This window comes from Chrysochloris asiatica, unplaced genomic scaffold, assembly GCF_000296735.1.
Source record: "Chrysochloris asiatica unplaced genomic scaffold, ChrAsi1.0 scaffold00087, whole genome shotgun sequence".
Taxonomy (NCBI): Eukaryota; Metazoa; Chordata; class Mammalia; order Afrosoricida; family Chrysochloridae; genus Chrysochloris; species Chrysochloris asiatica.
The window spans coordinates 5,658,291-5,675,331 of record NW_006408605.1 but is presented as its reverse complement, the minus strand read 5'-3'; positions in this window follow the sequence as shown (position 1 = coordinate 5,675,331).

The window sequence follows — 17,041 nt, the reverse complement described above, 5'->3', positions numbered from 1 at the left end:
CCTCCTGGTCACCAGCACACAGCCTTTCTTTTTCCTTGAATCTAGAGTCCTCTGCTGCTCTATCTCTCAATGTCCTTATCTCTGTCTCCATCTCTGGTGTTACTGCTTCTCTGGATAGAGACCTACATTCCACTTGTGCTTGCCTACCTTGATGGTCCTAGGGTCCTCTGTTTCTGGAATATAAGAATAACCACTCCCCCCTTTTGTTATAAAACTTTTACATTTACAGTTGTGACAGTCGCAATTAGTCATGATAACAATTACTCTATTGAATAATAAGAATATTATCCCAGTCTCCTTTCACCAGACCCATCTAGACAAGATGAAAACTATTCAGTGGGAATTCTACGTTCCTCCACACTCTCTGAAGCTAAACTCCCTCTTAAAAACTTGTAAGCCAGTTACTTTGTGCTTTTATAGCCCCCACCCCACCTCCATTTTAGGTAGCAAGTGTCTAAGTTGCCTGTCCCTATCAACCCTGTATACAGAGGGGATAGCATTAATCTTTGATGTGAAGACTCCTTCCCTCTCTGTTGGTATTTTGAGCTACTACATCTGGCTATACATCTTGCAACAAAGATTTGTTTGTTCTTATGGTAGTACTTTTAATACTCTCCAATGCTGTAACTCAAATGCTTCTACAGTCTTCCTTATTCACTGTGCAACTTTCACATGCATATGAAGTTATTGAAAATATCATACCTTTGGTCAGGCTCACCTTAGTCTCAAACTGATATCTTGGACATAATATACTAGAATGTGATAAATGCTACAGAAAAATAAAAAGTAGGACTGTATAAGAGAATTTAGGAGCTTGGAACAGGAGGGATTGCAATTTTTAAAATGGTGGTCAGGCTAGGCCTTATTGAGAAAATGAAATTTCATCCAACACTAGAAGAAAGTGATGTCTAGGCCACCAAGACATCGGGAGAGGACAAGTGCCCTAAAGTGAGAGTAACTCTGGTGTATTCAAGGAACAACAAGGAAGACAGTATGACTGCAATGGATCAGTTCAGAGCAAGAGTACGATGGGGAGAAAGTCAGATAATGGGCTGGGAGGGGTTGTAAGTTGATCATTTAGGGCTTTTGTACACACTTTGGCTTCTATTCTGAGTGAAATGGGAAGCTACTGTAGAAGATTCCCTTCTGAAAAAAGGATTGACTACATTTCATTTTTTATTTAAAGGGATTATCTGGCTGAAGAAATTAAAACAATCCACAAGAGACAAAATATGATCTTGAATATATTCCACCTGAATTTAGAGACCACCTCAAGAATAAATTTGATGCATTTAACACTGATGAACAAGGACCAGACAAGTAGTGAGATGACATCAGAAACATCATACATGAAGAAACCAAAAGGTATTAAAATGGCAAGAAAGAAAAGACCAAAATGGATGTCATAAGAGGCTCTGAGACTTTCTACAAGGTGAAGAAGCTAAAGTAAATAGATGAAATGATGAAGTAAATGAGCTGAACAGAAGATTTCAAAGGGCAGTTCAAGAAGACCAAGTAAAATACTATAATATAATGTACAAAAACCTGCAATTAGAAAACCAAAAGGAAAGAACACATTTGGCATTTCTCAAGATGAAAAAAACAAATAAAAAAATTCAAGCATCAAGTTGTAATATTGAAGGACTCTGTGGGTAAAACACTAAGTGATGCAGAAAGTATCAAAAGAAGATGGGAAGAATGCAGTCACTGTATCAGAAAGAATTGGTTGATATTCAGTCATTTTAAGAGATAGCATATGATTAAGTACTTATGATACTGAAAGAAGAGGTCCAAGCTGCATTGAAGGAACTGACAAAAACCAAAACAAAATACCAATTGAAAGGTTTCAACAAATGCAGCTCTAAAGGTGCTCTCTAGTCTATGCTATTTGGAAGACTACTTGGCCACAGATCCATATTTGTGCTTATTCCAAAGAAAGGTGACCCAGCAGAATGAGGATGTTATCAAGCAATATCATTAATATTACATGCAAATAAAATGTTGCCCAAGATAATTTAAAAATGGTTGCAGCAGTAGTTAAATGCATCAAATCTGTTCTTGAGATGGTCTCTAAATTCAAGGGGAATATATTCAAGGTCGTATTTTGTCTCTTATGGATTGTTTTAATTTCTTCAGCCAGATAATCCCTTTAAATCACATAGACAGAGAATTGCCAGAAATTCAAGCTGGATTTAGAAGATGATGTGGAATGAGGGATATCAGTTACAAGTCAGACTTCTAACCTAAAGTTCAGCAGTTCTTCAGGAGCCAGCCCTTCCATGGGAGAAAGATGAAGCATTCTGCTCCTGTAAAGATTTACAGCCTCAGAAACCCTATACAGGGTCACTATGAGTTGGAATTGACTCCACCGCACACTACCACCACCAACATCAGATGGCTTTTGGCTAAAAGCAGAGAATATTAGGAAGATGTTTACTTGTAACTTACTGATTATGCAACTTTATTATCTATGTGTGTTGTTGTTATTGTTATGTTCCATTGAGTTGGTTCTGACTCACAGCAATGAAAAACAGAATGAAACACTACCCAGTCCTGAGCCATCCTCACAACTGTTGCTATGCTTGAGTTCATTGTTGCTGTCACTATGTAAACCCATCTCATTAATGGTCTTCTTGTTTTTGATTGACCCTCTACTTTACCAAGCATGATGTCTTTTTACAGAGACTGATCCTTCCTGACAAAATGTCCCAAGAACAAAAGACAAAGTTTCACTATTCTTGCTTCTAAGGAGTATTTTGACTGTACTTGGTCCAAGACAGATTTATTTGTTCTTCTGGCAGTTCATGCTATTTTCAATATTCTTCATCATCACTATAAATGCATTGATTTGTCTCAGGTCTTCCTTATTGTAGGATAAAGTTGTTCAACTTGCACATGCATATGAGGCTATTGAAAATTTCATGGCTTGGGTCAGGCTCACCTTGGGCCTCAAACTGACATCTTCGCTTTTTAAAACTTTGAAGAGGTCTTTTGTAGCAGTTTTGAGTAGTACAATATTTCATTTAATTTCTTGATTGCTGCTTTCATGAGTGTTCATTATAGATCCAAGTAAAATGAAGTCTTTGACAACTTTAATCTTATCTCTGTTTATCATGATGCTATTTATTGGTCCAATTGTGAGGATTTTTATTTTCTTTACACTGAGGTGCAATCCATACTGAAGTCTTCGGTCTTCATCAGAAAGCATTTTAAGTTCTCTTTGCTTCTAGCAAGCATGGTTTGGTCATTTGCATATTTCAGGCTGTCAATTACTTTTTCTAATCCTAATGCCACGTTCTTCTTCATATAATTCAATTCCTTAGATTATTTGCTCATCATACAGATTGGTGGTGGGGGTTATGTGCCATGGAGTTTGTTTTGACTCATGGTGACCCTGTATTGGGTTTCCGAGGCTATAAATCTTTATGGGAGCAGAAAGCCTCATCTTTCTCCCATACAGCAGCTAGCTGATAGTTCCAAAATGCTGACCTTGAGGGCAGCAGCCCAAGTTGTGATCCACTAAGCTACCAGGACTCCTTCAGCATACAGATTAAGTACAGTTCACACCTTTTCTGATTTTAAACCATTCAGTATCTCCTTGTTCTGTTCTAGCAACTGCTTCTTGGTCTATGTACAGGTTCTTCATGAACACAATGAAATGTTCTGTAATACCCATTCTTCTCAATGTTATCCATAGTTTGTTATGATCCTCTCAATCTAATGCATTTGTATAATGAATAAAGAACAAATAAACATTTTCTAGTATTCTCTGCTTTTATCCAAGATCCGATGTCAGTATGTGTGGTGGTGGCGGCAGTAGTGGTTATGCACCATTGAGTCATTTCCAACTCATAGTGACCCTGTATAGGGTATCCGAAGCTGCAAATATTATCAGGAGCAGAAAGCCTCATCTTTCTTCTGAAGAACCACTGGTAGATTCGAACTTCTGGCCTTGCAGTTAGCAGCCCAACTTGTAACCCACTAAGCTTGTCAGCATATGTAGATCATAACAAATTATGGCTGACATTGCAGAAACCGGGAATTCCAGAACACTGAATTGTACTCACATGGAACCTGTACAAGACCAAGAAGCAGTCATTCAAACAGAACAAGGGTATACTAGGAGGTTTAAAATCAGGAACGGTGTGCCTCAGGACTGTATTCTTTAATTATACTTATTTGATCTGTATGCTGAGAAAATAATATAAACTATACAATGAAGAACATGACATCAGGACTAGAGGAAGACTCATTAAACATGGACAATATACGTATGACACAACCTTGCTTGCCAAAAGGTAAGAGGATTTGAAACACTTGCTGAAGAAGAAGAAGATCAAAAATTACACCTGAACATAAAGATAATAAAAACCATCACAACTGGACTAATAAACACTATCAGGATAAACAGAGAAAAATTGAAGTTGTCAAGAGTTTTATTTTACTGGTATCCACAATTAGTGGCCATGGAAACAACAATCAGGAAATCAAATGATGTATTGCATTGGGGAAATATGCTGCAAAAGACCTCTTTAAATTCTTAGAGAGCAAAGATGTAGTTTTGAGGACTAAGATGTACCTGACCCAAGCTATGGTATTTTCAGTTACCTCATACGCATGTGAGTGCTGGGTAATGAATAAGGAAGACTGAAAAAGAACTGATGCATTTGAATTATGGTGTTGGCAAAGAATATTGAATATACTATGAATTGCCAGAGGAATGAACAAATTTGTCTTGGAAAAAGTACAGCCAGGGTGCTCCTTAGAAGTGAGAATGGAGAGACTTCATCTCACTTTGGACATGCTATGAGGTGGGACCAGTCCCTGAAATAGGACATCATACTTTGTAAAGTCGATGGTAAGTAAAAAAGAGGAAGACCCTCAATGAGATAGATTGACATAATGACTGTATCAGTGGACTCAAAATATAGCAACAATTAGAGGATGGCACAGGATCAGGCAGTGTTTTGTTCTGTTGTACCAAGGGTTGCTATAAATTGTAACCAGCTCAAATGGCAACTAACAAAAATAGCAAATGTGGTTGTTTTTTGTGATTAGACTGTTGTAAGGCAAAGGCAGCAGGAGGGAAACCTCTTAGGAGTCTATTTCAGAAATCCAGGAATCTTAGATTGGAATGGTATGCAGCAGAAGTAATGAAAACCACAAAGATTTAATGGCAGATTTGATGTGGGATGTGAAAGAAAGAGAGGAGTCAAGGATGACTGTCTCCTGTTGTTTGGCTTGAGCATTTGGGTGGATAACATTGCCTTCTAGTGGGTTAGGGAGGTTGGTGGTGAAGTAGGTTTTTGTTTGGTTGATTAGCTGCTCTTTCTTTTTCCTTTTTAGTAAGGGCAGATCAGGAGTTCAGTTTTACATATATTAAGGGTTAAATGTCAATACATTCAAGTGGAGCTATTAAACAGGAAGTTGTATTTACAAATCTGTAAGTGAGGTCTAGATTGTCAAGGTTGGAGACAAGTTTGGGAGTTGTCAGTGTTCAAAAGGTATTTAAAGTCAAGAGACAAAAAGTTTTCTAATCTTAAGGGTTAAGGATCTAACTATGTAGAAAATGGTATAGAATCTAGTTTGTCTATGAAAGATGATTTTACAGTCCATAGAGTGAGACACTTAAGTTCATGTTACTCAAATTGTGGTTCTCAGGGCAGCAACACTGGCATCACTTGGGAGCTTGTTTGAAATGCAGACTCCCAGGCCTCACATCAGACCCACTAAATTAGAATCTGCATTGTACAAGATCCCAGGTGATTTGAATGCATGCTGAAGTTTGAGAAACATTGTTCTCATCACTGCAGTACTGGCCTCTTTTTTAGGTGTTTCTGGCAAGGACTTAATTTAGATTTTCTTGGAATACTCATTTAGAATGCTTGCCAGAGTGACACAAAGTATCAGGGACTGATCTACACAAATCTTGTTCTAGTGACATTCTAGCACCTTCATTTTTGTATTTGGAAAAGCACCCCCAGATGTCCAGGAGGGGGTATCAGTCTGGGCTAGCAGATGTATAGACAGAGACATGGGAGGTGAGAAGTGATTCCTGCTGGCTCAATCTAGTTCCTTTGTACAGTCTTTTCATAGCCAAGAATTCCTTGTAGCATTTTGTCCCTTCCTCCAACCCCCTTTGTCTACCTCCCCCACAACAATTGCATCCTTAACAGTCCCCAGGTGAGTGGAGTCACTTTATTAATAAAAAAAAAATGTGGTTTCTCTAAAAGTCTTAAAACATATATTATAGAAGGTAAGTCTAGTTCAGTTAGGTCTGTACCAAAATAATCTAAATTTTTGAAGGCAAATTGACTTATTTTAGGAAATACTCTGTTCTAGGAGGCTGGCTCAAAACCTGGAAACAGAGGTATTGATGTAATCCACTCAAATCCATGAGTAAAGAAATTCACTGTCAAATATTTGATTCATAGGGATTTAAAAAAAATAGACGTGTCTTGCTTTATTTACTAGACTCATTAGAGAAGACATATCTAACTGGAACCTTTGCAAATCAAGCAGTGTTACCCCATTAACGTCTGTGATTATTTTCGATTCAACTTTGGCCCAATTTTTGAACATGAAACAAACAGAACTCATCTTAACCTGGAATTAGGGCAACCAATTGTCTTTGCCTGAGGGTTTTTTTGAGATGAGGGACTTTCAATGCCAAAACAAGTACTCAAACCATTAACCAAATTCACTGCCTGTGAGTCAATTCCAACTCATAACGACTCTATAGGATAGAGTATAATTGCTCCTTAGGGTTTCTAAGACTATACTTTTTTACAGGTGCAGATAGCTGCTTTCTTTTTTCTCCTTTGGCACAGCTGGTGGGTTTGACCTTGTAGTTAGCAGCCCAGGCTTAACCCACAGTACCGCCAGAGTTTCTTCAAACTAATACAATCCTGGGAAAACCTGGAGGATTGGTCACCTTCCTTGAGATTAAAGATACCTGTGTTCTGATCTTCATTCTAACAAATCCCCTTGGGCATGGCATTCAATGTCTCTGAAGCCTCAATTTCCTTTTGTGTGAAATGAGAGAACAGTTGACTTCAAATTCCTTCCAGCTTCTTTTAAAGTTAATAAGATTTGATTTCATTTTATTGGGTTTTCTTAAGGCAAGACATTCCTAGACTTAAACTAGGCTAGGGCATGCATCCTAAATTCTTTTGTTAAGCATCTTGCTTCTTGGTATAATCTCAGTTTGAAAGGCACGGTGACTCTTTGCTTTCAGAGAAAGGGCTTGTTGCTTTTACTCATAATGACATTTGTTACAAAAGGCAGTTTTCTCCTCTGGAGATTCATCTATTTGAAAAAAGAACAATACTTGTTAAGGATAGACTTAGGATCCTCATACCCTTTTGGTTCAACTTGACTCCATTTCCAAAGTAGAAGTAGTAGTATAGGTGCAAATGTGGTGTGAAGGCCTAGAATGTGCCTTTGGTTTCTTTCTTTCCTAACACCTTTCAGTCCCTGTTTTCTGGATTATTCCATGGTCCCTGATTTGCCGAGCAACATAATCAGAAACATTAAGCACATCATTATCTTCCAAAGTCCACAGCAGAGAAATAGCTAAGACAATTTTTATGAAATTGTAATGCGTCCACTTGAACATCAACCCCAATTTTCTGAAGTCTAGCTCTAGTTTGAAGAATTGCCTGATTTATTTTAAAATTGAATTTTGCTGTTGGAGAAGTCTCCAATACTTACTGCCAGCATTGTTATTGTTCTTTACTTACTTTAGTTTTAGTTCTTGAGCATAAAAACACCCACCCCCTTTGCTTCTAAGAGTTGAGTTTCAACTGCATGGTCTTGCATGGGCTTAAAGCTTTGCAAAGGAGCACTAGTGGCTCTGTGGGTTAAGTATTTTGCTGTTAACTGCAATGAGACTGGCAGTTCAAAACCAGCAGTTGCTCCACAGGAGAAAGACGAGGCTGTCTGTTCCTGTAAAGACTTGAATAGGGTCACTATGAATTGGAATCAACTCTATGGCAGTGCGTTTTCTTATCTTTGGTTTTAAGGTTTTGCAGAGAAGTGGAAAGTTCTGCTGCTTCATTGCCTCTTCTTGCAAATGATAGATTTCCTCAGTGACAAGTAGACAAAGGACGAAGTTAAAGTATTCTAAACAGTAGAAAGGGCTTTAATAGGTCTCCTGCACTATCTCTCTACCCATTGGCAGGACTGCATTCAAAGCTTTTCAGATAGAAAAAAAGAAGTGTTACAATGTCCCTTGGGAATAATTGAATTCTCAAGAAGGCCTTGTGGAAAGTCTTTAATTTCAGGCCAAGTTAGTCAACAATTATAGAGAACAATACTATTTAACAGACATGGTTTTAAGCACTGGGATTACAGCAGTGAACAATGCAGGTGAATACATAAGAAAATCAATGATACATACTAAAGAGAATAACTAACAATAAAACTGGAAGATATGGTAGAGGTGGTGGTGTGCCATGGAGTTGATTCTGACTCATAGTGACCCTTTTTAGGGTTTCTGAGGCTGTGAATCTTTACTGGAGCAGAAAGCCTCATCTTTCTCCAGAGGAACGGCTGGTAGTTTTGGGTTGCTGACCTTGAGATTAGCAGCTGGACTCATAATCACTATGCTACCAGAACTCTTTATATGGTAGAGAGGCCTAGGAATTCCTTGGGTTTGAGACAACTTGGGAGAAAATGGCAAAGGAGGAGTTGTTTATTATTGTTGTAAAGTGCCTTCAAGTCAGTTCTGACTCATAGAGACCCTGTAGAGGGTTTCTGAGGAGTGGCTGGTGAGCTTGAACTGCCAACCTTGTAGTTCAAACTGACTTTGCAGTGCAGCGTATTAACCACAGCACCACAAGAGTTAGGTTAATGGTGATATTTAAGATGAGATCTGGATTACAGTCTTTTTGATTCCACCCTATAGACAAGTAAGGACCAAGAAAGTTTCTCAAATGGTTGAACATAGGATGTTGTTGTTAGGTGTCATTGAGTTGGCTCCAACTCATTGCAACCCAATTCACAACAGAACGAAACACTGCCCAAATCCTTTGCCATCCTCACAATGTTATATCTGGGTACACTATTGCTGTCAATGTGTCAATCCATCTCCTTAGAGGTCTTCCTCTTATTTATTGACCCTCCACTTTACCAAGCATGCCTTCTCCAGGGACTGGTCCCTCCTGGCATGTCCAAAGAATGAGAGACGAAATCTCACTATTTTCACTTTTAAGAAGCATCTGACTGTACTATTTCCAAGACAGATATGTAAACCACAGTATTTGTTGTCAAGTGTTGTGGAGTTGGTTCTGACTCATAAGAACTCTGTATATGTTTTCTGAGAAACAGCTTGAGGGTTTGAATCACCAACCTTGCAGTTAGCAGTTCAGTGCTTATCCTAACAATACTAGGACTCAAAGCCTTAGTATTGTTGTTGTTGTTGCTAAATGCTATTAAGTCTGTTCCAACTCATAGTGACCCTGTATAGGGTTTCCAAAGAGTGGCTGATGAGCTTAACTCGCAGAACTTGCAGTTCAAACCGACTTTGCAGATCAGCACATGAACCCACAGCACTGCAACAGGACTCCTAAGCTCAAGTATAGGGTAATCTCTGTAAGTTAATGTGCTCAACTGCAAGATTGGTTTGAACCACATGGTTGGTGTTCCAAGCTCACCAGCTGCTTCTTGGAAACCCTCTACAGGATCACTATGACTTAGCAGCAACAACATACCTATGTGTGTATTCTTCTTCTTCTTTTTTAATAAGAGATCTGTGAGGTGAATTTATTCCCATTTACACATAAGAACACTGAGATTCAGAGGGTCGGCAGTAACCTTACTCAAAATCATAAGGTAGTTAAAAGAACCAATTCTTTCATACATATATTGGCTGTTTGATCTTGGGTCAGTCTCCTTTGGGACCAGTTTGTCCATTTATAGATGGATGAGATAAGGTTTCCAATAGGCCTCAGAGATTTCAGACATTTTGACTTTGAAATTCACCCTTATATTGTGCCCCCTTTAGACCCATCAGAATGAAGCAAGATATGCATACAGGAGCCCCTGGCTCATGTTTTCTTCTAGGGAGTGGAGGTAAAACAGAAAGCCATTTCCTCTCCCGTGGGCCTGAAGGGAGAGCCAGGAAGTGCTCTGAGGTCCTTGCTGAGCATCTGAGCACTTGGGAGACCCTGAATTCTATTTGGTCTTTGTAATAAATGAACACTCACAGGTTTACCTCCCTCCCTTTGCACAACCATTTTCATTATATGGGGCTTAACACTGACCTATTAAGTTGTTTATTACAAGGTAGTAAATTAAAAAATCTTTGTTCATTTTTCAAAAAGTAGGTCAAACATATCAAAATCTGCTATCATGTAATTTAATCTTCAGATATTAACTCCCATCTATTCTGCAACTGCCTCTAGGGAATCTGCAATGGGAAGGGATGTTTTACAGCCAGAAATATGTTTGATGATCTCTGCTTCATTAAATTGGAATAGAACCAGTCATTTGTTCTTCTAATAGATACTTAAATAACACACCATATATTAATAGTCGGTTAGAGTTTCTCTATGAGATATCTAAACAGAAGTCAAAGCCTTTATTGTTGATGTTAGGTGCCACTGAGTCAGTTCCAACTCATAGTGACCTTATGCACAACATAATGAAACACAATCTGGTTGTGTGCCATCCTCACAATTGTTACACTTGAGTCCATTGCTGCTGCCACTGTGCCAATCCATCTTGTTGGAGATCTTTCTCTTTTTCCCTTACCCTTCACTTTATCAAGCATAATCACTCCAAGGACTGATCTGTCCTGACAACATATCCAAAGGAGAGACTAAGTCTCTCCATCCTGGCGTCTAATGAGTATTCTGGCTTTATTTCATCCAACACAAATTTGTTTGTTCTTCTGGCAGTCCATGATACTTTTAATATTCTTCTCCAACACCACAATTCAAATGCATTGACTCTTCTACAGTCTGCCTGACTCATTGCCCAACTTTCACATACATATACAGAATACACATAGCCCACTAAGCTACCAGGTCTCCCTATGTACACAATAGTGAAGATAATTTTTAGGGCTACACTCTTCATCCTATTGATTTATGGCACCTAGTTTAAGTATTTGCCAGGGGAATTGCTTTATATTTTTCTTTTTTCATTACAAATAGTATTTTGATGAGCCCTTTTGTACACATTGAAAAAAACTGCATTTTTTATGAATCATTTTTAATTATAAACAGACCCAAATTTTATTTGGATTGCTGGGTGAAAGGTGTGGAGGTGGTTGTCTGGCTGTTTTCTCCATTTGACAGATCCAATACTCCCAGTCCACCTCCAACATGTTGGCTGAACACAAGAGTCTTGCTTGTGACTCTTGATCAAAATGGGTCTTCAGAGAATGGAGGCAAATTGGAAGCTGATAAAGGGCAAATGTTTCTCTGAGGAGACACATGCCATTGAAGATAAGAGATGGGCTTTGAGGTTAGACAGACCTGAGTTAGAATAATGATGCTGTCATTTCCTAGAGATCGTAGTCAAGTTATATAACTTGACTTTGAACTTCAGTTTTCTTATTTAACAAACGAGACTAAAATGACTTTTCTTAAAGCATTTCTATGAACAGTAGAGATACTGTTTGAAGCAAGTACAATGCCTGGCACATAGTAGGTAGCCAGAAAGTGTTTTTCTATTGTTTTTTGTTTGCAGGCAGATGACCTCTGCTCTGTAGAAGGTTGGCTAATGGGGTAAAGTGGATAATGTTAAAGTTGAATCATAACTTTGACACACAGTCATTCTTATGGAAATAAGTTATTTTAGTTTTCGCTCTGCAACTTTCCCTTCTAGAAGAAGATCTGTCTTGATTTAAACATCATTGGTGGGAAAAGTTGCCTGTTTTATCTAGCATTGTTAATTGCTATTGATTAGTGCTGTCAAGTTGGTTCAGACAAATAGCGATCTTGTATAGGGTTTCTGAGGAGCAGCTGGTGGATTTGAACCACCAATATTGCAGGCCAGTGCTTATCCTACAGTGCCACACCAGGACTCCAGATCTAGCATATCTATTTTCTTTTATGGTAGAAAACCTTGAAGTCTGTGTCTTAAGGTGTCTGTCTAATCCAAGATTGCTGAGCTGGTAGGTGGCTGGCAGTCATTGTAATTTCCAGTCTAGCTGCCTCTCCTGTTATAAGAAACCTCCAGATTGAATCCCAGAATTGCCATGCAAGGCTCTCTCCCCCTCTTTTCCTCTTTTTCACCATTTATTTTAGAGCTGAGAGAAAATTCAAAGTCTGAACTACAGAGGTTTCAGATGTGTGAAACTTGGGGTGGGAGTGGGGGACAGTTGACTGTTCTTGGAAAAGGTGAGATTTGAAAATATTCTTGAGTCTAAGGTGAGAGGAAAGCAAGAGAGAAAGAAAGAGAATAATTAGCAGAATCATAAAGACAAGATTATTTATAATCATATAACAGAGTGGGTGAACTTAGAGACAGATCTGGGTGCTGAGACTTCAAATCAAAGATCTTATGGGGCCTGTAGATCTTAATTTTAATATTGTTGTTGTTGGTTGTCATTGAGCAGACTCTGACTCATGGTATTGCTTTGTATAACATAGCAAAACATCATCCAGTCCTGTGGTAGCTTCGTGATCATTGGCAAGTTTGAATCTATTGTTATGGCTGTTACATATTTTCAGTGCCTTCCAACATGGGGGGCTCATCTTCTATTGGTCATGATTCTGTTGTTGTCCATAGTGTTTTCATTGGTTAATTTTTTGGAAGGAGATCATCAGTCCTTCCTTTCTAGTCTGTTTTATGTGGAATCTCTGCTGAAACCTGTTCACCACGGATGGCCTTCCTAGTCTTTGAAATACTGGTGGTACAGCTACAAGCATAATAACAACAATGCCTCAAACTGACGGATGGGTGGTGGGGTTATTTATTTATTTTTTTTCACTTTTATTTTTGTGGTTGAGAATATGCACAGCAGAATATACATCAACTCAACAATTTCTAGATGTACATTTCAGTGACATTGTTCTTTGAGTTGTACAATCATTCTTATCCTCCTTTTCTGAGTTGTTCCTTTTTATTAGCAAAAATTCACCATCTCTTAGGTTTCCTATCGAATCTTTCCAGTTGCTGTTGTCACTTTAATCCCATATAGGCTGATCTTACAAGATAGATCTTAAAAGAGCTGTCAGTTTAATTCCATTTAAGTAGATCAAGGCAGATTTTATTTACTAATGATTTAAATTACTGTTTGTTTTTAGAGGACTTCAGGGAATATTTTTGGTTTAATGTTTAAAGTCTAAAATTATCTGAGGTCAATAGTTTTGGGGTTCATCCAGCTTCCACAGCTTCAGAATGTATGGAATCCATGAGAATTTGAAATTATGTTCTGTATTTCACCCCATTTTGATCAGTATTCTTCTATAGAATCTTTGATCAAAGTGTTTAGTGTTGGTAGCCATGCACCATCTAACTCTGGTCTCATGGCAAAGAGGGCAATTGTTCATGGAGGTACACATTCCATTTCCTTTTCTTATTCCTGACTGTCCTCCTTCCTTTGTTGCTCCAAGTGAACAGAGACCAATTGTACCTTGGGTGGCTGCTGGCACCAGACACTAAGCTATGCGCTAGTTGGTAAGATGGTAGGGATCACTAAGCATGCTATTAGGCTGATTGACTGGATTATTCCATGAAATCATGACACCAAATCCCATGAGATGTTGGTTGTACTTAACAGTTTTAGCACCTACTCATTTTTTGTCATTGTTGTAAATCTATCTATCACAGAACTTTTGCTAATTCAACTTTTTAAAGTATAAAACTTATTGTCAGCAACTATATTAATTAGTTTTATATCCCTATCCATAACTAATGCAATTTTTCCAACACCATAAACTGAAACTCAGTGCTCCATAAGCAGCAACTCCCTGATTCCTCCCTCTCTCCTGCCCTTGGTAATTAACTTTGGTTTCTATACATTTGCCTGTTCTTGTCTTTCTATATATGTGAATTCATACAATAGTTGGCCTTTTATTATGGGCTTATTTCATTAAGCATAATGTCTTTAAGCTCCATCCATATTGTAGCATGTATCAAGATTTCATTTCTCTTAGTGGAATTCTGTGTAGTATTATATTGTATGTATTTACCTCATTTTGTTTAACCATTTATCCAACCATCTATCTATTGGTGGGCATTTAGGTTGTCTCCACTTTTGGCTACTGTGAACAGTGTTGCAATGAACATTGTTGTACACATTTTTTTGTTGTTGAGACTCTCCTTTCAGGTCTTTTGGATATTTACCTAGGAGTGGAAGAACATCACATCGGTATTGGAGGAAGGGTCATTAACAACATGTGATAGGCAGATGACACAACTTTGCTTGCTGATAGCTAAGAGAATTTGAAGCACTTATTGATGAAGATCAAAGCCTATAGCCTTCAGCATGGATTGTGCCTCGGTATAAACAAAAGTCCTCACAACTGGACCAATAATAACATAATGATAAACAGAGTAAAATATTCAAGTTGTCAAGGATTTCATTTTACTTGATTCACAATCAACACTCACAGATGCAGCAGTCAAGAAGTCAAATGATGTATCACATTGGGCAAATCTGCTGCAAAAGCCTCTTTAAAGTGTCAAAGAAATAAGTAAGATGCACCTGATCCAAGCCATGATATTTTCAATCACCTCATATGCTATTGTGATTGTCATGTTATCAGGAGGAACATCATGCTTGGTAAAGTAGAGGATCTGAGAAAAAAAATCCACAAACATGGAACTCATTTCCATTTATGTAAGTCTTCTTTAATCTCTCTAAGCAGTATTTTATAATTTTCATTGTATAAAGCTTCCAAAGACCAGGTTAAATTTATTCCTAGGTATTTTGTTCTCTTAGATGCTGTTGTAAATGAAATGATGTTTCTAATTTTTCTTTCAGATTTTCATTGCTGTTATAGAGAATCCCAATTGATTTTTGTTTGTTTACTTCATGCTCTGAAACTTTCCTAAATCTTTCTACTAGCTCCAGAAGCTTTCTTTTGAACTCCATGGGGATTTTCTATATATAGACTCATGTCATCTGCCAATAGAGATAATTTCACTTTTCCTTTTTCAGACTGAATACATTTTATTTCTTTTTCTTGTCTTCTTGCTCTTGCTACTTCTAATACAATATTGAATGGAAGTATAAGAGCAGGCAACCTTGTCTTGTTTCCAATTTCAAGGGAAAGCTCTTTATCTTTATCCATTAAATATAATGTTGGCTGTTGGCTTTTCTTATATGTCCTGAATCATATTGGAGAACTCCCCTTGATTCCTATTTTCTTGAGGGCTTTCATCAAGAAAGGGCGTTGGGATTTATAAAATGGTTTTATGCATCCATAGAGATGATTGTGTAGTTCTTTTCCTTTGCTCTATTGATGTGACATATTACGTTGATTGATTTTCTAATGTTGAACCATTCCTGAATCCTGTAATAAATACCACTTGGTTACGGTGTATAACTCTTTTAAGATGTTGTTGGATTCTGTTCACTAGTATTTTGTAGCATAGTTGTTATGAGTTAGGCTAATAGTTTGAAACTACCAGCTGTCCACAGAAGAAAGATGAGGCTTTCTGCTCCCATAAAGATTTACAGCCTTGGAAAACCTATGCAGATCACTATGATTAGGAATCAACTCCACAGCATATAACCAACCATATTCATAACAGATATTGGCCTGTAGTTTTCTTGTGGTGTCTGTCTTGTTTTGGTATTAGGGTTATGTTTGCTTCATAGAATGAAATTAGGAGTATTTATTTATTCTCTATCTTTTGGAAGAGGTTACATAGTATTGGTGCCAATTATTCTTAAAGTGTTTCATAGAATTTTTCAATGAAGCCATCTGATCCAGGGCTTTTTTTTGTTGTGGGGAGCTTTGATTGCTAATTCAAATTCTTTACTTGTTATGGGTGTATTAAGGCATTCATTTTCTGTTGAGTCAGTATGAGTATGTTGTGTGCTTCTAAGAATTTATCCATTTCGTGTGTTTTATCCAATTTGTTGTTGTGCGGTTGTTCAGAATATTTTGTCATAATTCTCTTTATTTGTATATAGAAGCCAAACTGATTTTTGTTTGTTTACTTCATACTCTGAAACTTATCTAAATCCCTCTACTAGCTCCAGAAGCTTTCTTGTGAACTCCTTGAGATTTTCTATATATAGACTCATGTCATCTGACAACAGAGATAATTTCACTTTTCCTTGTGATGTTGTTGTTAAGTGCCATTGAGTCGGTGCCGACCCATAGTGACCCTGTACAGGGTTTCCGAGGCTGTAAATCTTTACGGGGGCAGAAAGCCTCTTCTTTTTCCTGTGGAGCAGCTGGTAGTTTCAAACTGCTGACCTTGTGGTTTGCAGTCCTATTCGTAACCACTATGCTACCAGAGCTCCTTGTGACATCTCCTTTTATTTATTATTTTGGTTATTTGCGTATTTTCTCTTTTTTTTATTTGTCAGTCTATCGAAAGGCAAGGCAAAACATTGTTTTCAAATAGCTAACTTCTGGTTTTGTTGATTCACTTCATTATTTTTCTATTTTTATTTTATTTCTTTCTGCTCTGGTCATTCTTATTTTCTTTCTTCTGGAAGGATTAGCTTTAGTTACCTCTCCTCTTTCTAGTTCTTTAAGTTATATATACAGTTTGGCTGTTGATTTGAGATTTTTCTTCATTTTCATGTAGGCATTTACTGCTATAAATTTATTTCTGAATATTGCCTTCAATGCATCCTGTAAGTTTTCATACACTGTTCTTTCATTTTCATTTGACACTAAGAAATTTGTTATTTCTCTTTTTATTTCTTTCTTGACCCACAGGTAATTTAATTGTTGTTGTTGTTAGGTGCCATTGAGTTGGTATGGACTCATAACAACCCTCAGCACAACAGAACAAAACTCTGCCTGGTGCTTGGCCAACCTCACAGTTGTTGCCATGTTTGGGCCTATTGCTGCTGCCATTGTGCTAATCCATCTCATTGGGGGTCTTTTTCTTTTTCTCT